The sequence below is a fragment of the Lycium ferocissimum genome, chromosome 11 (genome assembly GCF_029784015.1).
Source record: "Lycium ferocissimum isolate CSIRO_LF1 chromosome 11, AGI_CSIRO_Lferr_CH_V1, whole genome shotgun sequence".
Lineage (NCBI taxonomy): Eukaryota > Viridiplantae > Streptophyta > Magnoliopsida > Solanales > Solanaceae > Lycium > Lycium ferocissimum.
In genome coordinates, this window is record NC_081352.1 from 64,267,678 (window position 1) to 64,294,101 (window position 26,424).

Consider the following 26,424-nt stretch of genomic DNA (forward strand, 5'->3'; position numbering starts at 1 on the left):
AAATCATTAAATCCGCCCAAGTACTATACCCTATAAAAGTAATTGCACACGCAGGGTAAACGCTATCCGCCACCACAGAGTCCCCAACAAGGGTAGATACATAAATAGGGGTGTCAAGGGTATCACACATCATATCTAGGCCCACAGCAAAATAGGTAGATACATAGGAAAAAGTAGAGCCCGGATCAAACAAAACATAAGCCATGTGATCATAAACTAAAATAGTACCTGTGATAACTGCATCAGAGGCCTCAGCCTCGGGTCTACCTGGAAAAGCGTACAAATGACCGCGCCCTCCCGTCGCCTGTGAACCACCGCGATTACCATTACCAGTCTGAGCCCCGCCCCTGCCGGGCTGCTGTCCACCTCTACCTGCCTGAGGACCACCTCGGTTAGGCTGGGCACTACCCCTACCCACGGTGTGGCCGCCCCGCCCTGCCGGTGCTCGATTTTTACCTCCTCGATCTAGTGCAAACGGAGCTCGGAGAGCCTGACACTGAGTCCCCTGCCCACCTTATCTAATTCTGGGGAAATACCTCTTAATATGCCCTATCTCACCACACTCGAAGAAAGCACGGTCTAATGTAGGCCACTGAATAGAAGCTGATGAAGCAGTATAGCCTCCATTTTAACCGGAGCCTGATAATTTACCCCTAATGGGCCCCCAGCTGACACCTGCATCGCGGACTTAACCAGACGCCATGAATATACGTGTGAACTCTGACCCCTCGAGAAAGTGTTACTGAACATCCTACTCCTACGGGCCTTCTTCTTCACCTGTTTCTCATGACTCTCCTGCCTAATCCCCTCAACAATACGGACATGCTTTACTATCTTCTGAAATGAAGTCCAGTGGCTACAAGCTGAAGAGCCGATGACTGAAGCCCATTGTTCAACCCCTTTATGAACCGCTGTATCCTCTCCCCCTCAGTGGGCAGAAACTTAAGAGCATATCGAGATAGTGAGTGGAAACGGGACTCATACACAGCAACCAACGAGTTCCCTTGATCAATAATAGTGAACTCATCCTTCCTTCGGTCCCTCAGAGTACGCAGAACGTACTTATCCAGAAACACAGAGTAAAACTGAACCCAAGTCAACGGAGGAGACCCAGCTGGCCTACACTCCACATAAGCCCTCCACTAAAGCTTGGCATCGCCCCCTGGCTGGAAGGTCACAAACTCTACCCCGTACTTATCCACGGCCCCCATCTTATGGAACCTCTCGGGACAATCGATGATGAACTCATATACGTCCTCCGACTTAGTACCATAGAACACAGGAGGCTTCATTTTAGTGAACCTCCCAAATAGATCATCTTTCCTACTACCATCATCGGCCCGCAATCGGCGGCCTCGGGAAGGCCTTAAAACTCGAAACTTCCTCCAAGCGAGGTGCCACTGCTGCTGCTGCGTGCTGAACCATAGGAGTCTGTGCTCTGTCCGGACCTGGGGCTGCTACTCTTGTGCCCCTACCTACTGGACCTGCTGGTATAGCTCCGGCCTGTGCTAACCCATGCAACTAATTCAGCACCTGTGCCATAGCGTCAGGTATATCCTATATTGCTGGCTTCGACAGAACCGGTATGCTACTTTCGTTGGCCGGGTAGTGCGGCTGCATCTCCTACTGCCTTATTAGGAACCACTGGAGGCACGGGATCAACTACTGGGACGCCCCCCCCCACCCTAGTTGGGGTCGCCCCTCTGCCAGCTCCTCTGCTTCCACCTCTACCTTTAGCTGCTACCGCACATGTTCTCGTCATTGCAGAGAATGAAGGATAGTCAGATACCAATTGGAATCAATTAGCATGAAAGAAAGAAAAAGAAGTTTTCCTAGTGTCCGGTAGCCTCTCGAAGATAAGTACAGACGTCTTCGTACTGATCCGCAAGACTCTACTAGACATGTCGTTGTATGATGAGATCGACAAACCTAAAGCTCTGATACCAACTTTTTCACGACCCAACCCGCCATGACTGACACCTAACTAAATCCTAGTGGGCGAACCAACACACAAGATATCAATTCATTCAAGTCTGATTTTATACTAACCAAGTCAAATGATTATACTCATTCACACATCAAATAAACTAAATAAGTCATGTTATAAAATACTGAAATACATGCGAAAGTTCTAATCATTACAAAATTCCCAAAATTCGAAAGTGATCGTACAGGAGTCTAAACTAAAACATGTCTAAGAACTGAAGTCTAAAAAATAAATAACCATAATGTCCAGAGTACGAAAAGACACCATAGCAAGAAGATTTTTGGGCGGCCTGGCATGGGAAGAAAGCTCACCTTAAATCTGTCAGCAAACGTCCTCCACGCTAGATGTGAGGGCGAATATCGGTCTCTATATAACAATCTGTACTCAAAAGAATGCAGTAAGGTAGTATCAGTACAAACACTATGTACCGGTAGATATCATAGGCTAACTAAGATTAGTATCATGCATATTTCATCAAATCAATAGAATAAACAAGCCAATCAACAGAGATGAATATCAATAGATCACAACAAATCAACCAAGGATAATCACACAAAATCACCAAGATGTCAAGAATCACAGTCACGTAAGCCACAACGAAAATAAGTTTACCACAATAACCTCGCTCGCTGTACACACATGCTATCTAATGTCATTGCTCAGTAGTCATGACCTGTAGAGGAGCCATGGTGTCCATGTACCACTCATTTCGGAATACTTCTCGGACCCGAGCACAAACCTCGGCTCCGAAATGAACTTCGGACACGGGAAATATCAATGTACATCTCATTTTTGAAGTACCGCTATCCCACCGCCACAGTGGTACATTTTGGGCAGTGAGCGCGACTTTTGTCTAGTTTTTGCCCATATCACCCAACATTTCACCCGAGGCCTCCAAAACACAAAACAAACATGCACATATAGATAAAGACGCCCTACGAATTCACCCATGGCCTTGAAATTCCCAACGGAGTTCTAATTTCCTACGTCATCCCCCGACAAACTCAAGACCATCAAGCAACAACCACAAACAAGTAAAATTTTAGCTCATAAGCTCACATGATTTAGTTTCTACTGGCTCGTTCTACCCTTAGAAAGGTTACATTTGGTGGGTGATCCTACATTTCCCATAATGATTGGAAGGGTCGTTACAGGTAAAGTGAGCGATTAGGGTTTTTTTTTTTTTAAAATGTTATACCCAAAAAGGGTGTCATGTGATTTGGGAAGGAGGACAAGTGAGCCCGAGGTGTAGTAGCCTGTTTAAGACTATCAGTTTTTTGATCCTGTGTTCTATGAGTTAGTTTTTCACCAGGCCTGTCAGGTGTTCATCCGGTCTTCCCTGCATCTATGTTAAAGAAGTGCCATTCTGATGGTACCTATATCATTCATTGGGATTCAGTTTTGTTCAATGAGAGTCTTTCCTAGCAGAAGAAGCCCATGATGTGTTGAGATATCCACAGTTGTTGCGGGCTCAGGTATCTTCCCTGTTCTCTTTCTTGTCGCTCGAGGACGAGCGATTGTTTAATTGGTATCTGATGTAACAACTCGTTTGGTTGTTATTGCGTTTCTGACCTTTTTGATCCTTTTTAAGCTTTATTTAGCTCACATTTGAGCGTAGGGACCGTTGGCACGCTTTTTGAGGTCATCGGAGTTGATTTGGGTAAGTTTTGGGGAAATTTAACTTAAAAGAGAAAAATAGTTGAGTCAAAGTTGACTTTAAGGTAAACGGACCTTTTTTGAGAATTTATCGATTTTGAGAGGTCCGGATGGTCATTTAGGACTTGTGTGCATATCTGATTTGGTTCCAATACACTCGGGTGCATTTTAGTACTTGAGTTGGGAAGTTGGAATTGAGGTATCAGGGGTTAACTCGGTCAACGAGACCTCCATTGGGAATTTTGAGGCCATGAGCGTGTTCGTAGCATGTTTTTATGTGTGTCTGTGTATGTGGTTTGTGAGTAGATGGCCTCGGGTATTAGTTGGGATTTCGGGATTGAGATTGTGTCTATTTTGGGGAATCTGGTTCTGGTGCCAGCTATAGTGGCACCAGTACTGCATCAACGGCATCGCTATAGCGGTTGCCTGGCCGCTGGCTTGACTAAGGGCATTTATGGGTGTACCGTCATGGCGGTCTGAGTGGCTGTCGAGGAGGAAAAGCTACAGCAGTCCTGATCCCGTAGAAGCAGTATTAGCTGAGTCTGAGACCTTTTAATGTGTTAAAAACCTTAGACATTAAGTCATTTCCTATGCTCATTCTTGAGGCTTAAGGAGGCAATTTTGGAGGGTTTTCACTGATTCTCTAAGGTAACAATCTTGTCTCTAAATCATTCATTAGCTTTTCCTAATCAATAATCCATGCCTAGATTTCTCTTAAATGGTAAGAGCAAAAAGGGGGTTTTGTGGGTTTCTTCTCTAATGATCTTATGATGATGAAACCTTGTTTATTTGGTTGATTTAGCATGGGTTAGCATGATATTGATGGGTATTAGCTATTGTAACTTGAATCTTCCATTTCCAAGGCTTAATTGGTGAATTTAAAGTTAGGGTTTATACCCAAATTTGGGTGTTTTGCCTAGAATCTAAATTTGAGCAAATTGTTGGTTTTTCTAGCTTGATAATGATAGGAATTGATCACCTAGAGCTTTAATTTCATGTTGGAACCTTCAGATTCCTAATTTCACCCTTTTAATTCATAAACCCTATTCCATAGGTTGGGGATTTGGGTCTTGAATAGAAGTAAGGGTGTTTGATGTTCTTCTTGATTCTAATTTCTTGATTTGAATATGCCTAGACTTTCTTTATCTCAAGGCTCAAAGGAAAGGGAAATCTAAGAAGTGATTGTTGGTGATATTATTGTTCGGCCTTCCAGGTAGGTTACGATTTACCCTATGGTGAGACTTCGTTTAGCGAAGCATATATTTAGACGATATTATCGTAGAAAGCATGTAAACCTTTGGGTATGAAGTTGGGTTGGATATTGTCTTAGGTTGGGCCTTGTTGTGTGATTGGGGTTAGCCACCCCGTTGTGTTGTGACTTATCTTGTTCTATTGTTATTGGCTTGATGCCACATGGCGACAGTAGATATTGGAGACTATTGATATACCTTGATCATGATATTTTAGTATCTTACTTATTGATGTTTGATATGAGGATAGTGTTCTATTATGGCTTATTGTGTGGCCTTTTTATGATATTGTTGGTGTTCCCATGCGTGGTACTTGTGATATTGATTTGATTATTGGCATTGAACTCATACATTGCACGCATTCTCATCCTTCATGAGATCTTTTGTTGATACATTGATGATACTTAAGGAAACACTGTTATGAGCTGGGCTCAGTTGGATAAGAGTTACGTGAGGACTGATGTTCGATGGTTGTCCCGGAATCGAGGTTGTGCATAGCGATCACCGAGATTGTTGCCGGAATCACGAGGTAGCGGTTGCCGAGGTTATTGCTAGAACCGTGAGGTACATGGACTTCGCGGGTCCCCCATGGGTTGTGCTGCCGAGATGTGATGTTCCCTCATCGGAGTACATGTGTATCGGTGCATATGCATGGTAGCGATTGCCGAGGTCTTTCCCAGAATCATGATGTTTCAGTACATGGACTTCGCGGGTCCCCCTGGGTTATGCTACCGAGATCTGATGTTCCATCATTGGAGTACATGTGTACACAGCATATGCATTACATTCACATTTCATGCATTATTGCATTGCATTGCACTATGGCTTCTATTGTGATATTCTTGTGATGTATTTGTGATATACGGATTCAGACTAAGTATTTTGAGACTTGGCACATTTGGGTTTATATGTTAAACATAGGTGATGACGTGTACTTGGATTCTGGCTCATGTTTGACTTATACCTTGTTGATTTACCTGTTTATCTTACTTTATTGCCTTCATATGTGTTAGATAAACTTAGTCGGCCTATCATACCTACCAGTACTTGTTGTTTGTACTGACCTGCACTTGCTGTATTCTTTTATGAATGTAGAGTTCCAGGTGGGATCTACCTTTGTTTCTCGTGACTGATAATGGTACGAGAGTTGCTGCTTAGAGTCTTACAGGGTGAGCACGGGGACATCCGCCGCCTTGAAGATTCTTCCTTTATTTTATTTCTTATTTAATATTCTGAGACATATTCAGACTATTGATGTATTATTGTCATTTCCAAACTTGTAGATTCTAGCTAGATGCTCTTGTATGACTAGACAGATTTCTGGGGTAGTTTCAATGTATTTCCGCATATTCTATCTATTATTATGTTAGACTTATGTATTTCTATCTCATCCGCTTATTTATTTATTTATTATTTCATGTTTTGAGATTATTGGGATAAGGGTTCGCCTACCGAAGTGGGAAAGGTAGGTGCCCGCACGACTTAGCTAAATTGGGTCGTGACATTGTAAGTCACATAACACGATGATAACCAATCTATATAACTAATCACCTTGAAATCCACCATATCTAATAGGTTGTACGACCTACTTCCTATCCTATGAAATATCTAATTTTCGCCTAAGGATGGAACAAGTTATTTTACCTATTCTATGCTACCGTCTAGCAGAACATAAACAGCAGGTAAGTAAAGAATACAACACTTTTACGTAGAAACCATCCGGCTCACAAAGGCGATAAAAACCACGACCTACATCTTTGTAGTATTTTCCCAAAATCCACTACAATGGTGAGCCTCTGCAAATTCAAGTTATAGACTCTGTAACCTAGCAACTAACCTCTAATACCTGTCTCACTAATCTCCCTAGACTAGTAAAAAACCTTCAAGTTGATCCCCAAGTTGAAGTTGAATTTACAATGTTTTGTACTAGCTGTATGCTTCTATGAATGCGGGTAAAGTACAACTCGATAAACAAACCTAATAATACAAGTTTTCTGGACACAAGAACTGTAAAACATCGACTCTATTTGACAACTTCTTCAATATTCTTCTCGTAGTAGGGATGCATGGCTAGATTCTGAATATTCTTGATAAATCTTTTGATAGCTCGATATTCTGAAATCTCTTTTAGTGGGTGCGCAAACCTTCTTCTTAGTAAGACTTGGATATATATAGCCTTGAGTGCACAACAAGTCGGCAAACACAAAACCCTCTTCGAGTAGGCCCATGAGATATATTAGGGTTTGTATTGAATTAAGATTTTTGCCTTTTGGATCGACTTCATTGTCCTTTTAGGATTCTGAAGAACCTTATTTAATTATGGCAAGGCATCCTATAAACTTGACCACCTAGTCTTTACCATAAAACTATAAATTGTAGTTGTGGTAGGACTTGCGCTGGAATATGTTCACGAACTTGTTTCATTCACCTGATTTGTCTGCCTCTGAATATCTGCAGTGTCTGAGATGGAATATGTTCACGAACCTGTTTCATCATCCCCTTATCGGTTATTCCTCCGACTGAATCTCGAGCCTTCTTTTCTGATGGATGATGGAACATGTTGACGACCTATTTCATAGCATCATGCTCTTTAATCTGTGTCTGTATTCTTCCATTCAGATTTATTCATTTCTAGAATAAATGTCTTCAACCTTGTCTAGCTCTGTGACTCTAATCATGTTTTTGATCTATGTTGAAACATGTTTACAGAACTGGTTCATGTGCTTTATCTGCAACTCTCTTTACTCGAACAAAATACTTCTGAGTCATCTTCACCATTTCTCCTCACGATCTCTTCTCTCTTGATTCATTCAACCACTGCACTTGATGAATCTTTGTGATAGAACATATTTTCAGACTTTTTCTATTCATCAATGAACTGCTCTGTGATTGAGTCATCTTGCTCTACATCTGTCTTTGTGATAGATCATGTATGTGGATGGTTCATTGTCTCTCTGATCTGATCCTTCCACTTTTCTTTGCATTGGCACACATGTTTGCAATCTGGGTTCATGTGTATGCTCTTTTCTGTAGCTTCTTTGCAATGGAACATGTCTATGGACTTGTTCTAACCATCTTGTGCTGCTTGCTTTTTCAGGCCTTTTACATTTCCTAGAACCACTGCCTTCATCTCAACAACCTGTCTAACTTTGATTAATTACTTTGTCAATTATCACCTGTATCTAGACTTGGTTTTTTTGCATTGTAAGATCCCTTTGTCAATCATCAAAACTTCACATGTGGCTTTATGCTAACAAATTCTCCCTTTTTGATGATGAGAAACACCTGTCTTTTAAGAAACTATGTAACCTATTCCAATCATCTCGTAGCCCAGTATATGAACGTTACACTTATGGGAAACCAGGTTAGCAATTGAATAAAAAAGGATAAGCACACATAGTTAATCTCTCCCCTTTTGGCATCATTAAAAAGTTCATCCATATTACTTTAGTTTCAAACCGAGTTCAACAAATGCATTACTCATGGCTAATGACGAAAAACCTGCTGCAAACCCTGTCGGCTAAACCATACCTCCACCACCTCTCAAGGGACAATCTCGTATAACGTCGCCTGGCCAGGTGAGCGAGGTATAACAAATATTTAGACCCGACGACCTGCAACTACGAGGCTTACACCGCTGGTGATGCATTCGGGGTAAAGATGGCGCCTGCCGGCTAGAACTACTCTACGATCGGGAAGCGCGACACGAGACTGCAGGTTGGCTCAAAACGAGCGGTTCTATCAAACCTGAGTCCTGGAAATTGTGGAGGTGCACTAGATGCTGAATATGCTGAGCGCCTGGAGAACTGATGCCTCAGATCACCTCTGTACTCACTAGGAAATCCCAAAGATCTGGCCCTCTTACTCAGACCACTATCATGCTCATGCTCAACCCTCTGCTGCTGCTGGCGCTTTTCAAGATTCTAAGCGTGCGCCTGAATGCGAGAAATATCCACACCCGACTGAAGTGAGGCCTTCAAGCAATCATCAATCAAATGTGGACCCAATCCACTCACAAACTGATAAACACAATCTCCAATGTTAGCTACCATAGCTGGAGCATACCTAGCCAATGAATTAAAATGAAGGTTGTACTCCTGAGCACTCATGTTCCCTTGTCTAAGGTTCAAAAACCCATCAGCTCTGGCCCATCGAATCTCTGGTGGAAAATAGTATCGAAGGAAGGTATTTACAAACTCCTGACATACGGGTGGAGGTGCATTAACCCCTCTAGAAGATATCCAGGTATCATACCAATGAACAGCCACATCCCGTAATATGTAAGAAGCCAACTCCACCGACTCAGTATCTAAAGCATGCATTACCCGCAGTGTCCTCAATATCCCATCTATAAAGTTCTGCGGGTCGTCTTCTGGCTAGGACCTAAAGAATTCTGAAGGGTCTAAATTAATAAAATCACGAACCCTGGCACTAACAACCCTATCACCAAGACCCGTACCCTGATGTTGGGACTGAGCGACTACTAGCTGGGTCAATAACTAAATAGCCTCTCTCATCTCCTGGCCTGAGGCATCTGATGGAGGAACTGAGGGTGCTGGAGCTCCTCTATGCTTCTCTGGAGCGGGCAGAGTATGAGAGGTCTGAGATGAAACCTCATTCTGCGACTCGCCCTCCTCAACAACTATAGGCGATACCGGAAGTCTAGTCCTCTCCCACCGCCACCGACTTGCCCTTCGGGCGGCGGTGCTTTCTTGTCACAGGAATCACTGAAATAATAGCATATTATCAGAAAAGGGGAATCCTTATAACTGTCACGACCCGACTAGGGCCATGACGGGCACCCGGGGCTAACCACCAAGCACCACTCATTCTATTACTCATCTGCTTTCATTCATATCTCTTATACTCATAATCATAGAAAACTATTTTCATTGAGACATATTCACTTTATATGCATAAGCCCTTCTGCTATCAAAATAATACATAGACATATATATAGACATATAATGAGAACTGTGAGACCATACTACCCACACTGCGTATCTACGAGCCTCTACTGGAGTGCTAGACATATGGACGGGACAGGATCTCGTCATGCCCCAAACATACATATACATATATATACCAAAAGAATAATCAACGGCACCTCCAAAAAAATGGAGTGCTCTCGAATCGACTAATAGCTCCTACGGATGAAACCGGACCGCCTCCCGTCTACTGTGGGCATGAACACGGCGTCCAAAGAAAACGGACGTCGATGCGAAGAACATTGTACCGAGTATGTATGGCATCAACAATAATACACACATCAATGAAATAGGGAAGCATCAAATGAGGAGCAATTCAGAATCGATCGTGAATCATAAAAGAAATAATGCATGCTGGCTTACTTTCATAATCATCATCATATCATGTATGTATATATGTATAAGCTGCCCGACCATATAGGTACGGTGTAATAATCATTAGCATTAGCCTGCGTCTAGGCCTCCCGCGTCCGGGGTACCATCTCATGCCGCCCGCTAGTGGTTTCTGCCCATGCTATCTGGCCATGGTGTATACGCTACCCGCCTTAGCAGTGTCTACCCGACCATATAGGCGCGGTGTAATGTCATCATCATATGCTCATCATAATATACTCATCATAATACATGCATGGAACTCAAGGACAACTATAGTTTATCGGGGTGACAAAAGCTCGTGAACCCCCGATTCCATTATGGAGCATTTATAGGCGTTCGCTCCTTACCTTGAAGGAATTAGCATAAGGTGAGTGTATGTAATGATCAGCATCAATGGATTATAGATAGCATCATTAGATTTTAGGAACATCATATCATGGACTCTAGAATCTTTAGACTTAAGCTTATCATCATCATTATCGTACTCATAGTGTATCTCTTATCTCATATGGCTATTCATGAACAAGGACTCTTAGTTTCCTTGAAGATAGGAGATTCATGAAGAAGGAGGAAATTCATGCCATAATATTCATGCCTTAGAAAGAGAGGACTAGCCTCACATACCTTTGTCGTTTAACTATTCTATCGCTTGCTCGATTTCCTTTGATGCTCGTATTTCTACCTTCAAGAGAATTCGTATTGACATTAGCTACACAATTATAAGAACGTGCTTACTAAAGCTAGAGAAAATTGGAAAGCATTTCCTTTGTTTATACGACTTCCTCCATATTCCATATCAACTCCCAAACATTCATAACAACAATCACAATATCATAAACAACAATCACCATTCATTTGCATTATCCGCATTTCACAATTTCACTTCAAATTCTCCATAATCATGGTCATAGTTCACTATCGCGTTTTTTCACATATAATACTCATTCCATGTTCTAAATGTCATTCATAACATATTCATAATCAAAACATATCAATATTCATGATTCATTCCAAGCTATGGCTCAACAATGACACTATTCCCACATTTATGACCTATTTTCTATATTCTTCTACAATCCAAGTGTTTCAACTTCTCAACACCTTAAACAACATGAAAATACCATAAAACTTACCTTAGATAGTGTAGGAATAAGCCTTGAGTGGAATACTCTTCTTGCACCCAAAACCCTAGTTCACTTCTCTTGGAATTTCTTGGCTTGGATGACTTTAATGTGTTTCACACTCTTGATTTTCGTTGGTTGATGAGGTTGATCATCAATTTCCTTTGGGTTCTTATAGATGAAGTATGTAGAACTTTCTAGAGGTCTTGAGAGAGATGAAGAAGTGTGGGAAATGAAATTATTAAAGTGAGATCACATTTATATAATTGAACTTATTCAGCTCGTCGGGACTTCCACGGACACTTATACGGACCGTGGAACATTGCACGGCTCGTATAAGTGTTCGTGGTTCACCACTGAGCAATCGAAATCTCTTCTGGGTGTTATACGGACCCTTATACGGACCGTATAAGTCGGTCGTATAACTCCTTTTTCCTGAAATGATCTCCGTCGTTCGTTTGATCTCCAATCCCTATGGAACCTTCTTAACACTTGTTTAACACTTCATTAACAATCTAAGGGACGTTATGACTCTTCTCCAAAACATCATTAGGTCATCATTAATTCAATGCTCGTAAATCTCTTCTGATACTTATCGTATGCCTTGCCTTCTCTCGGTAACTTTCTCGTCTAACGTCGAATGTCTTTGAGATCTTACTTAGGGTCATCAAATGCTATTTCTTACTTATCAAAACATTATATATGTCGTTACCTCTTGTTAGTCTATGCATTACACGTTAACGAAAAATTTCCAAAGTGTAATAATAACATGGCACTAAAGGCCGATCTAAGAAGAAAAAGAAAGGTCAATCATTCCTAAATACCCGCAGCCTCCTGTTTATGAGTGTGGCACACTTCACACCTATAAACAAGACTCTACTGGACACGGCTCATAGACAAACCCTAGGACGAACTACTCTAACACCACTTTTGTCACGACCTAACCGGAGGGCGTACGGGCACCCGGAGCTATCCTACCGAGTACCTCAAAATGTACATCTCCTAATCATATGTGAGTGGGCCATGAAACTAACTCATAAATATCGTAACTGAAAGGGGCACATGCCCAAAAAGATACATATAGAAATGTACATCATCAACTGTGCCCTTATATAAACCGACAAGGTTATCAAAGGATGTAACAAAATATAGATCGAAGAGGTCATAAGACATCTAACTATACGCACCTATCTACGAGCCTCTACAAAGAATGCCTAACGTAGTAAGGACGGGACAGGACCCCACCATGCCCATATATACATAAAAGAATCATACCACTCAGAGCTACAACTCTAGAACAAATGGAGTACTCCTGTTCTAGCGCTGAAATGCAGCCTAAGGATCTGTACCATCTCCCTGTCTACCTGCGGGCATGAACGAAGCGTCCACAAATAAAAGGACGTCAGTACGGACAAAGTACTGAGTATGTAAGGCATAGGATTAACATAAATGAGATATAAGAAACTGCAAGGTAAGTAAATACAACCTGTATGTCTGAACTATCTCTGTGAGTCAATCATGTATATAATTACTATGCATCTAAACTGCTTTTGAGGGCTGAGGATATACATAAGTATTGTGCATGTGTACGACCCGTTTCGTCGTTATGGTCTTTTCGGCATTTTTGTTCGTTCCCGAGCATTGATTAGCTCACTTTTGACCCGAGGGGACCGTTGACACTCTTCTCGAGGTGTCTAGACCGGATTCGGACAACTTTTGTGAAAATATAGGCTTAAAGTGAAAAATGGTTGACCCAAAAGCTGACTTTTTGGCAAACGAACCTTTTTCGAAATTTTATCAATTTTGAGAGGTTCGGATGGTCGTTTAGAACTTGTGTATATTTGGTTTGGTTTCCAATGCGCTCGGATTCATTTCGAGACTTGGGATGGGAAATTAGAATTAAGGCATTGGGGTTGACTCGGTCAACGAGACCTCCGTTGGGAATTCCGAGGCCACAGGCGCCTTCGATGGGATGTGAGCAGATGGCCTCAGGAATTATTCAAAAATTTGGATCGAGAGGTGAAACTCGGGTTAATTTTCTGGTGTCTGGTGCCCGCTTAGGTGGCACCAGCACCGCAGCAGCGGTACTGCTGGAGCGGTAGCCCTGCCGTTGAAGCGGTAAAGAGAATTTTGGCCTCGGCCGAAGCGCACCGCCGGGCGGTCCCGTCTTCGCCGAAGGGTGACAGGCAGTTTTGTAAAGTTAATGAAGTGTTAAAAACCCTTAGACCCTCATTATATCCCATTTCGATATTTGAGCTTGAAGAAACTGCTTTTAAGGATATTTGAAGGAGAATCTTGGAGGTAAATCCTACTTATTTCTTCACTCTCCCTTTAGCCATAATCATGCTAGATTCACCCTTTTCCCTTAATAAACCCATGGCGATGTGAGTTAAAAGAGGGTTTTGGAAGAACATTGTCCCTAGGATTATTATGATAAATTGGTGATGTTTATGCTAGATATTGACTAATTTAAGCTTATTAAGTATATATCTTTCACTTTTAGTATTGAATTTCGGAATTGAAGACTTAGGATTTATACCCAATTTGGGGGTTTTGCTTGAAATAAAAAATTAGGCTAATCCTTGAGTTAAATCAATAATCAGTGGTTGGGTTATGATTACCTAGTACTCAATTTGGTATTTTGCCCTTGAATTTCCCGTTTTGCCCTTGTGGGCCCGTTTTCCCAATTTCTAAGGTTAGAAGTGACCTAATTGAAATAGTATCAATATTAGTATCATTCTTCATGATTTCTAATATAGAATTCGATTATGTTTAGACTACTTTGGTTCTGAGGTTCAGCGGAAAGGAAAGGCAAATGAGTGAGTTGTTGGTGTTGCGGTTCGGCAATCCAGGTAAGTTATGGCTTACCTTTGGTGAGACTTCGTATAGCGAAACACATATTTAGATTATAATGTCGGAGACAGTATGTGAACCTTCAGGTATGAAGTCCGGTTGGATATTACCTTAGGTTGGGCCCTTTTATGTGTTGGGACTAGCCATCCCGTTATGTGTGCTTGATTGTTCCATTGTGATGGTTTGATGCCATGAGTAGTTGGTAAATATTGGAATATGTGTTATTGTCTTGATTGAGATAGAATTGACATACCCGTTGTTGGTGTTGGTACTTGGATATATTGTTGGCGTACCCACTGTTGGTACTGGTGATATTGATATATTGTTGGCATACCACTGTTGGTATTATGATATGATACATTGTTGGCGTACCCTATTGTTGGTACTTGTGATACTGAACTTGGTTGTTGATGATTGACATACGAATTGCATGCATTCTCACACATTCATGATTCATGGCCGATACCCGATGATGATCCGGTATTGTTGATTGAGTAAACTGATATTTTGATAAACTCTTTTAATTGAGTGATTGTGAAAAGGCCGATGTCCGAAGATTAATTCCGGAATCATTGATTGTATGAAACTGATATTTGATAAACTCTTTTACTTGAGTGATTGTGAGAAGGCCGATGTCCGAGGTTCAATTCCGGAATCATTGATTGTATGAAACTGATATTTGACAGACTCTTTTACTTGAGTGATTGTGAGAAGGCCGATGTCCAAGGTTCAATTCTGGAATCATTGATTGTATGAAACTGATATTTGATAGACTCTTTTACTTGAGTGATTGTGAGATGGCCGATGTCCGATGATCTTTTCCGATATCGTTGTTGCATGGCCGATTCCGATAATATCCCGAAATCGTTGTTAGTGCATGGACTCTGCGGGTCCCCCAGGATGGTGCCTGTGAGAACCCCCCGTGGGCAAAGATCTGGGGTCCCGTATGTCTATTGGGCAAAGATCCGGGACGGGTGGCACTTAGACTTCGCGACTTACCCTGGGTAGCTCTACCGAGACGTCGATCGTTCCGTCTGGGGTACATGTGTACATCTTATTTGCATGGCATTGCATTTCATTCATACCATTATTGCACTGCATTGCATTATGACTTGATTGAGATGCTTGGTGATTGGATTGTGATGATTGGATTGGTTCAGATATATTCAGACTTGACATCTTTGGGTTTAGATGCTTTACTTAGGCGATGACAGATACTCGGTTGTGATTATATTGTCTTATCTTTGGTTGGTTTATTTGCCTATCTACTTTATTATCTAAATTGTGTTAACTATGCTTAGTCGGCCAATGATGCCTACCAGTACTATTGTTTGTACTGACCTGCACTTGCTGTATTATTTTATGAATGCAGAGTACCAGGTCGGATCCACTTCAGTGACCCGTGGCTGATCGACACTTGCCTTTCTCTCAAGTTTTCAAGGTGAGCGTGGCGTCCGCTGACCTTGAAGACTTTCCTATCCTATGTCTTACTTTTATTTCAGAGACATGGACATTTATGTATTAGTATTCCAGATTGTACTATTCTCCTTAGATGTTCTTGTATTATTCAGACTAGACCTTGGGGGTGTTTATTGTCTTCCGCACTTTCTACTACTTATATATAGATATATTGTGAGACTTACGTATTTGTTCTATTCCACTATTTAAATTCATTCTTTTGTGTATTTATTCATTGTTTGGTTTAGGGTTTGCTTACCGAGGTGGAAAGATAAGGGCCGGCACAGCCTAAGCAAAATAGGTCGTGACAACATGCGTGTACGAGGTCATATACATATACATTTATATATATATATATATATATATATATATATATATATATATATATATATATATATATATATATATATGTAATGCCGGCAAGCCATTGTGGCATCCCATCATATCGTATAAGCCGCCGTCGTCATCATCATCGTTTCATCATCATCGTATCATTATATGACCAACTGATCCGGTGGTGGTGCGTATATAACGCCATCACCTTCCCCCATGCCCCATACATATATACATATATATTATATAATATATGTGCATATAGCTCCAGAACAGGTCAGTCAACGTGATACCTTGGTCACTTCTCTTAGGACGGAAATCCAGAAGCAAAAAGAGATAACAACTGGAAAATCTGAAATGAGCAAGGAGCAATTAGACATGGAAGCTGGGTATAGAAGAATTAAAAATGAGGTGTATTCTGAGTGAGAAAAATCCAAAAAATTTTGCTTGGACATAGAAAGAATGAGAAAATATCTCAAAAGAGTTAGTCGCTGGACACAATCTTCACAAATGCTCTCAAATCTATCGTGTCAAATACATAGTGCAACCACTATTCTAGGGTACAACAAGGAACTGGCAAGAAGGAAATCCACAGTAGGGGAATTGTGCACACTTTGTGGTAAAACTGGACACTCCAGAAGCAAGTGCCTAGTGAATATAAGGCATACTGAAAGGAACCTGAAAGCAACTGACAGAAGAGCTAAAATGGAACACAAATAGAACAAGAATAGAAAACAAGTCCTCATATGTGCCTGCAGTGTTCACAATGAGAAATAGGACTCATCTTCATAGCCCAAGAAGAGGATCTGAGACAACCAAAAGAAATATCAGATCTCTCAAAACAAACGAAATAGGAAACAAGAACATGTTCCCCTATACGCTTCCTCATAAGACAAGAAAAGATATGATCTACCCTCTCGCCCTAAAAGAAAGAGCTCAAATAAAGATATAAAGATACTAAGCCTCTAAAGACCAGTGATACTAGAAAAAGAAACCGTGCTCCTTATGTACTCTCATGATGGACAAGGGAGATGTGTTTCATCCTACAGGAAGGATCAAATAGGCAAAACTGAATGGAAGAGGTCTTTTTTGCTACTTCAGTACAGACTAAGAAAATATCAAAAAAGTCTACAACAGGGGTAGGAAACGGGTTCACTTGGGCTATGCCTGAATGGACGAAGAAAGACTTGATTCACGCTTTTATAAAAGGAAAAGAACTCAAGCTAGTATGGGTTCCTAAACCTAATCTCTGATTACTTAACAGTTGCAGTGAAAGGGAGTAAGAACCAATAACACTAACTCAAGATACCGAGACAATTTAAATAAAAGAACCTTTCACTTGCAACATTTTGAAAAAAAGGGAAATACGAATTAAGCAGATGACAAGTAGTAACCAAACACACTGGCACTCAAACAAGGGGAATCTTCAAGGAATCATGTACAGGAAATGGTTTTATCAGCACATCTGTCAACCTTTTATAGAAAATAATGTGTGGAAAGCACACTGACAGAGGGAAAACAAGGTTCAGTAACTATAAGAGATGAATCTCAAGCAAAACCTTCATGAGCATTACAGAAGAAACAGGTTGAGGAACCTGTTCGAAGAAATGGAAAAGAGATACCAGGGGAACAGGTAGTCAGAACACGTCCAGGCTCAAGGAAGCAAGCGATTATCAAATCCTATGATGTCAGCCAGAAAAATTGAGCTACTGACAATTGATAAATAGTTGAGAAGTTAAGATGAAGACTATGCTAAAAGAATGATGATACCAGTCTTCCTCAGTTCATTTGGCTAGAATCCTTGGTTCAGATAAACTGAGTACTTCAAATTTGAAATTGCAAAATATATTACTCGGTCTTGTACATTTGATTATATGTTCATACAATAACAGTTTCATGATCTCGAAATAGTTCTACAAAGTGTTCTGTCAAAACAACTGGGCTGAAAATCAACATTGCACAAGGTTAGTCATTATCACTTTCGGTATGTATTCCTTCATTTGTAATTAATTGTACATTTAGATCATGAAACAACTTGGACAATATGTTCTACCTACCCCAGTCAAGAATATAGCCAATATTAAAAGAGCGTTGAAAAGAGAGAGAGTCATGATGACCCCTCTTGAAAACAGCGGCAATCAAATCAATTCCCTTCCCAAAAAGGCTCTTCACCTCCTCAGTTCACACCACCTACCCTGTCTCCTCACCTTTACTTAAACTGTCTAAAAATCTTTAAAATCTCACTCACTTCACTCTCTCCTTCATCACATCACCAAATAAAAAAAATGCCTTTGTCTTCCTCCTTCTCCGATAACCCGAGGTTCCCCATTTATTCTCATGACTCAACCAAACCCGACTTCACACTCCATCCATTCCGCCTATATGAACCTACTTCTTTGAAAAGATAAAAAGGAAATAAATATGGTTGGGGCTTTTAGACAGGGGGATATTTCTAAAGATCCCAAAAAAGGGGAAATACGAAAGAAAACAACATCATAACAACTCTTCAAGAAAATGAGTTGGGGACATTACGAGTTCAATCCAAGCTAATGTCGGAGGCCAATTGAGAAAAATAAGTGCAGGCGATATAAGGGTTCGTGAAGAAATAAAGAAGCAGAAAACATACAAGAACCCTCCACTATCTGGGAAAGAAAAACAGTCTGGGGCTTGGTTCTCATGGGAGAAACCGGTGGAAAAAGATGGTGGGTCTTCTTGGAGTAAAAGGTGGATAAATATAGTGGTTCTTGGAGGAGCTAGCCATCAAAAATATATACCTCCTTTCTTCAAAGACATTGCCATCAGCTCACCTTAGGATTCATTATTTACTAGTCTGAGAGTGTAAAATCCACCCTGCTCACAGTCCTTTGCAAAGTGATCGGGTTGTTTAAAGTAGTTCCTCAGAAAATGTATCCTAGTTTTTTTAAATTCTATGTTTCGAAACTGATCTGTTTGTACAATTGTAACCAAGGGACTGGAATTGTAAAATATGAAGTTTAATGAAAAAAAAGTTGCTTATCTTATGAAATTATGTCTTATTTATGTGACTTGAATATCATTAATATGAACTTGTTTGTGTTACGCCTCTCATTTTTGTTGCGTTAAAATTCATGGTGTACTAGTTGCATTGGTCTCGAATACTAAGAGTTTTCTCCGAGCATACGATGATGTTGAGTAGGATATTTTATGTATACAAAGATTTAAGCTCATGACTTATAAGTTACGAAAGGATTAGAGGTTAAACGAATAAAATCAAATCAAGTTTGAGGGCTGTACAACTCGACGGGTAAAAGGATGGATAGTCGAGTAGAACGACGGACCATCAAGTCACCACCGTCGAGCCACCTTAGCCTCTGACCAAGGCTGCACAACGACTGTGCAACAGGACGGACCGTCGGATAACGACGGTACCGTGCAGCTCACCATCGAAGTGCAGGCGGTGGAAATTTCAGTCTTTTATAAATTAAAAGGGCCACGACCTTGGGTCACTATTTTCACCCAATAATTAGATTTTTCAAGATTCTTGTGCTCTCTCTACCATCCCTACCCATTCATAAACCTCCTAAGCTAATTCAAGTGAAAATCAAGCTTTAAAACCCTAAGCTAGTTCATGGAAGATGATGGTCCTTGCTTTTAGTTGAAGTTGTGGTGGATTTGGTTTAAAAACAAGATTGCGTGAGTTGAAGTTCTTCACGTATAAGGTATGCTCTTCCTTTTATTACTTATATTGAGTTGATTTAGAGGTTAGTAAGTCATAAAGATGAAGGAAATTATGGTAGGGAAAGTCATTAAGTATTGTGTTGTAGTTGTTGACTACGAATTGAATTTGAAGGGGAGTTTGGGATGGATTTGCTTATGTTTTGACATGTAGTTCTTGATTATGTTGTTATTGATGTCGTTGTTAATGTTTGGGCTTGATTCGAAGCTGGATGGTAGTTGAGATTATAGGGGAGATGCTGCCCGAATTCCATTAACTCAAGAAACTAATTTAAATTGGGTTATTAGTATATCCCTATCCTAATTACTATGTAAACCATCTTGAATGTAGACTTGCGAGCTCAGGAGATAGATTTGGAGTAGCTAAGTGAATAGCAAGGCATGTAAGGCTATTCCTTTTTTCTTTCTTTGGCATGATCCTTGTGAACCGACCTATTTGTAACGTTAATCCATAATGGTTCGACTCTTAGAGTTAGGGATGACTCATTTGATCCGTGTTCCATAATGTATCTTCAGAAAGTCTTCTTTCAGATTCAGTATAATCTTTAGAGTTACTTGTATTGCTATCATGTTTTATGCATTATATCGCACATATATATAGTGAGCTAACTTTCTTTTTAGCTATTATTTTACTAGCCTGTAACTCAATAGATTCGAGCTTCAGGCACGTGACAGAACTAAGTAGCTGAACCCTTTTTGTACTCATATCTTGATATTCATCAATTAGAGTACCCATTAGGGAGGTGAGCCTTTTCTTCGAGAACACATTAAGTTTATCTCTCAAGTCAAGTACATTTACCTCTGAGTCTTCATCCGTATTTGATTCTGAGTCTCCAACAAGAGAGCCATATGATTAGCTTCATTCTCAGAGTCTTCGTTAGAGTTTGAACTCCACGCAGTTGTCATGGCCTTTTTCCATCCAAGACCCCAAGTTGGTCGATTTCTGATCCATATGTTTGGCTCTCCATTCGTAATATCTTCTTTAGGCTCATGAACTTGTATCAGGGAATCCCAAATTTCCATAGCATTTGGGTATCTAGTGATTCTGTTATACTCTTCAATCCCCAAACCGCAATATAGAATGTATACTGCTTTAGCATTCAGTTCCATCATTCTAAAATCTTCAAAATAGAATTCCTTTCCTGTTTTAATTCTCCTTGAGCCATCAGGTCTCGTTGCAGTGGGGACAAGTGGTCCTCGTGTGGTGATTAACTAGAAATCATAGTCCACTCCCATCAAATACGTCTACATGTGGTTCTTCCACAGTCAAAGTGTTCTCTATTGAAACATGGTAGCCTGTCGATTGATCTCCCTTCACTTAATCCTGTAGATGGTGCAACTTTCACCATGACCTTCTCCTAAGGTGTTAACCTCTTTGAGGAGAACCTGCTCTGATACCACTTGTTAGGTTGCACGACCTACTTCCTATCCTTTGCAATATCCAATTTTCATCTAAGGATGGAACACGTTACTTTACCTATTCTATGCTAGCGTCTTGCATAATATAAACAACAGGTAAGTAAAGAACACATCACTTTTACATGGAAACCACTCGGCTCACAAGGGCGATAAAAACCACAACCTGCACCTCTATAGGATTTTTCACAAACTCCAATACAACCTGTAAATTCAAGTTATAGATTCTGTAATCGAGGAACTAACCTCTAATCCCTATGTTACTAATCTCCCTAGACTAGTAAGAACCCTTCAAGTTGATCCCTAATTTGAAGTTGAATTAACAACATTTTGTACTAGTTGTATGCTTCTATGAAAACGGATAAAGTACAACTTGACGAACAAACCTAATACAAGTTTGCTAGACTCAAGAACTATAAACATCAACTCTATTTGATAGCTTCTTCAATCTTATTCTCGTACTAGGGGTGCACGCCTAGATTCTTAATATTCTTGATAAATCTTTGGATAGATCGATATTCTGAAATCTACCTTTGTGGGTGCGCAAACCTTCTTCTTGGTAAGACTTGGATATATATAGCCTTGAGTTCCTAGAAAGTACGCAAACATAAAACCCTCTTTGAGTAGGCCTATGAGATATATTAGGGTTTGTGTTGAATTTGGATCGACTTCATTGTCCTTGTAGGAGTCTAACGAACCGTGTTTAATTATGATGAGGAATCCTATAAAATTGACCGCCAAGTCTTTACCATAAAATTGCAAATCCTAGTTCCTGTAGGACTTGCGTTGGAACATGTTCACGATCTTATTTCATCCACCTGGTTTGTCGTCCTCTGAATCTCTACACTGTCTGAGATGGAACATCTTCACGAATCCATTTCTCCATCCCCTTCTCGTTCATTTCTCAGACTCTATCTCGAGCCTACTTTTGTGATGGATGATGAAACATGTTGATAGACCTGTTTCATAGCATTATGCTCTTTCCTCTATGTTTGTATTCTCCTATTCATATTTATTTATTGCTAGGAAAAATCATGTCTTAAGCCTTATGCAGCTCTATGACTCTGATCACATTCTTTCTCTATATTGAAACATGTTTGCAAACTTGGTTCATGTGTTTTGTTTGCAACTCTCTTTATTCGAACAAAATACTTCTGAGTCATCTTTACCATTTTTCCTTGTGATCTCTTCTCTCCTGATTCATTCAACCACTGCCCTTGATGACACTTTGTGATAGAACATGTTCTCAGACTTGTTCTATTCTTTAATGAACTTCTTTGTGACTGAGTCATCTTGGTCTGCATCTGACTTTGTGATATCTTGTATGTGGATGACTTATTGTCTCTCTGATCTGATCATTGCACTTATCTTTTCATTGGCACATATGTTGGCAATCTGGGTTCTGTGTATGCTCTTTTCTGTAGCTTTTTTGCAATGGAATATGTCTATGGACTTGTTCTAACTTTCCTGTGCTGCTTTCTTTTTCAGGCCTTTTACATTGTCTAGAACCTCTGCCTTCATCTCAACCAACTGTCTAGATTTGTTTAATTACCTTGTCAATTATCTCGTGTATCTAGACTTGGTTTCTTTGCATTGTAGGTTCCCTTTGTCAGTCATCAAAACTGTCACGCCCCAACTCGGGAAACTTTCGGGCACCTACCGTTTTCCACCTCGATAGGCGAACCCGTCATGCACAACTAAATAATAAATAAAATAAATCCACTCACCCAGAATTACATAATAAGTCTAACGTAAATATATAAATATAATAAGTGCAGAAGATACATCGAATCCCAAAATCCGGTCTGAATAGTACAAGAGCCACTACATAATATCTAGGAAATACAAGTCTCAACTATCCATAAATAACCATCTAAATAATAAAATACAAAGACAAGAATAGATAAGAGTCATCCGGGCAGCGATCCATCCAAGTGCCCACCCTAGAATGCTCGTCAAACAGCCTCGGGACTCAGCCACGAAGCGAGGAAGTCAAACCGATCACAAACTCTGTACTAAAAAAAGAATGCAGCAAGGTAGAATCAGTAAAACAACACGTACTGAGTAGGCATCATAGGCCGACAACAGTTTGATAATCATATATATAAGAAAGAGACTAAAAAAAGTAGACATACTTACAATCAGATATGACTCAACATAGTCCAAAGTATCAAATCCAATACCAAATTACCAAGTCTAGTATATCACCCCAAGATCCATTATAAGTACGAAACACAATTTCAAGAACCATTATCAAGTACACGTATCACTAAGATCAACGAACAAGTCCAATACAATGGCATATGTTAATATGAGATGAATGCAACGCAAATGCAGTGATACACACACGGCAGGAATATCTCATCGCCTCGAAAGTCATGACCCATGGGGGAACGCTAAGTCCATGTACCTGCTGTGGCGCACAACTTGATCCAATAGTCAATGTTGCGGAACGTGAAACCCGATCCCTGTCAATGTTGCGGTACATGCAACCCAATCCAAGTAAGTGTTGCAGCGCGCAACCTAATCCCAATATATGTATAAATGAGTGAATGCATGATAACAATACCAATAAGAATAAATGAATCAATGGTGCCACACACATACACAAATCTCAATCACTATATCAATATCATAACCTTACTTTCCCTTTTCAACAACCTCAATGATGATAAATATGCTCTCCAAAACATAAGGTAATCACTAAGAATCAACTCCAAAATCATTCACGTGGCGACAAGCCAATAACTCGTAAATAACCAACAACTTAATAGAACACAATAAGGCGACAAGCTATAGTCAACAACAATACTAACCTAAGTATTCCATCCCAACTCCATACCCGAAGGTTTACATGCTTTCTCCAGCAATCACTAACTCTACAAATAATTCACTAACCTAAGTTTAACTAATAAGGTAAGCCGTAACCTACCTGGAAAGCCGAACAGGAGCCATAAACCGTCACACATTGGCCTTGCCCTTTCGTAGCGCATCCGAGTACTCAAAGTCTATTAATAATCGAATTCTATATTAAAAACCACGAATAACAACACCTATATTGCAACACCTATATTGCTATACTATACTTCGAATTTCTCCAAGCTCTCACTAAATATGAGAGAATATACTTGTCAAGAAGAGAATAAAAAAAGCTCTCTTCTCTCTCCTATTCCCATGCGAACCCTAACCTTATTCTAAACCTTCATAGCGGCGCCGGCCACTGATCAGCCACCAAACCAGACTTAGGCAATCTCCTCCACACTATAATTCCCTCCTTTGACCACCCCTTCTTCCTCCACGAACCCTCATAAGGGAGCATCTTGCTCCATAAACCCTACAAACCCTAAAAACCCTAACCCTAACAGCCATGAAAACCATGCAGACACGATGACACATGCTAAGAACTTTGCAACAATAGTGAATAAAGATGGTAATGACACCATGCAGATGATGGAAAATGTCATTGAGCCTATTCCAATCATCAGTCGATATAGTTGATGGAGAACACGTGGTGGAATGGACAGAAGCAAAAGTTGATCGTATGAACATAATTGAGAAGCTCCAATATGCTGTAATTGGTAAGTTCTCATATGGCAGCCGAACTTGAAGAATTGAGGACTCGCATCCCATTGCAGTGGGATTAAAGGAGACTGTCGTATTGGATTGTTTAGAAATAGACATATCCTTATGAGGTTTGAAAGGTTTGAAGACTACCTACGATAATGGCAAAGACTCGCTCATTACATTAAGTCGAGAGATGGAGGAATGTACCAGATGAGGCCTTTCTTATATGATACTAGATTCAAAATTGATGAGGAAACTACAATGGCGATGGCTTGGATATCATTTCCAAATTTATTGCCAACTTTCTTTGTGAAGAATTCTTTATTCTCTCTAGCATCTGCAGTTGGTAAACCATTGCATCTGGATATGGCCACAATTAATAAAACTCGACCAAACTATGCTAGAGTTAAAGTTAGAGTAAATCTTGCTGCTAATCTTCCAAAAGTAATTAACATGAAGATCACAGATGTGAAGTCTGGTATTTCTAGGATTGTCAAGGTACAAATTCAGTATGATGTATTACCCAAATACTGCACAAGGTGTAAGCCTGCAGTGGTCATAATGAAGAAGGTTGCGAAAGATCTTACATCCGTAATCGAGAGTGGTACATATAGAAAAAGAAGACAAGGGAAAGACTGCAGAATCTCAAGATGCTCAGCCAAATAAGGTGCATCAAAAGACTTTTAGAAGACCAGGGGGGAGATATGGTGGAGGCCCTGAAGATTGGAATACCGTCAAAGATAAGAGGGTGTTTACAAAAGAAAATAATCCAGACAAGTTTATAGATGGGAGACCTATAAATGGGAATGTAGCGTGTTTAAACTCAAAATGCTTTTGAAGCTTTGCAGAATGAAGGGGTTGTGGAACTAGGAGTAGAACCTGTGGAGGATGAACTAACCTTGCAAGTAGAAGAGGTGGAAGTTAACACTGTGGGGTTGAATGTTAATATAATGGAGAATAGCTCTCCTGCAACTGAAGTCAAGGAGAAGGAGGACAAGGTTGGAAAGTTTGATATAATGCAATAACCTAATGCAGCAGACCAAGTTCAGGAAGTTGTGCCACCTATAGGTACATCCAATATAGAAGAAGGAGTAGACAAAGAGAAAGAGATCTTAGTAAATAGAGAGGAAGCTGAGAACAAAAAGGAAACTGGACAAGTTCACAGTAACCAAGAGGAGGTGGTAGTAGATCATGATGGTTTATTAGAAGTTAGTTCTCCTTCTAATAAATGGGGGGATAGGGTGGATGAGGAAAAGGATATGGGAGGTGATGTGGTGATTGGAGATAGTGTTGGCATATATGATCCAGGGGGAGGTGGACTCCATTCACCTTAACCAACTGCTGAAAATGCTATTGTTCTCAGTAGTTCATTGGCTCAGCCTTTACAGTTATTGAAGATTGATTCCCCTATGCAGAGATTACATGATATTGTTTCCCATAATGCTAGAAATATAGATAGTCATCTGGAGGATAAAGAGAATTGTCACATTAATGAGGATGACCTGGAGGAGTCTGTTGAGCAAAAGCTTGAGCAGGTATGCAAACAAGCTGATATTTCTCCAACATCAAAGGTCAAAGGTGGAAGGAAAGGCAAGAAACAGATAGAAGGAAAGAAATCTTTAGGTGTAGAGCCACAACAACCTACCAGGGTTGTGCCAAAGAGATCTCGCAAGACTAAGTCAAAGTTTTAAATGATGATTAAAACATTC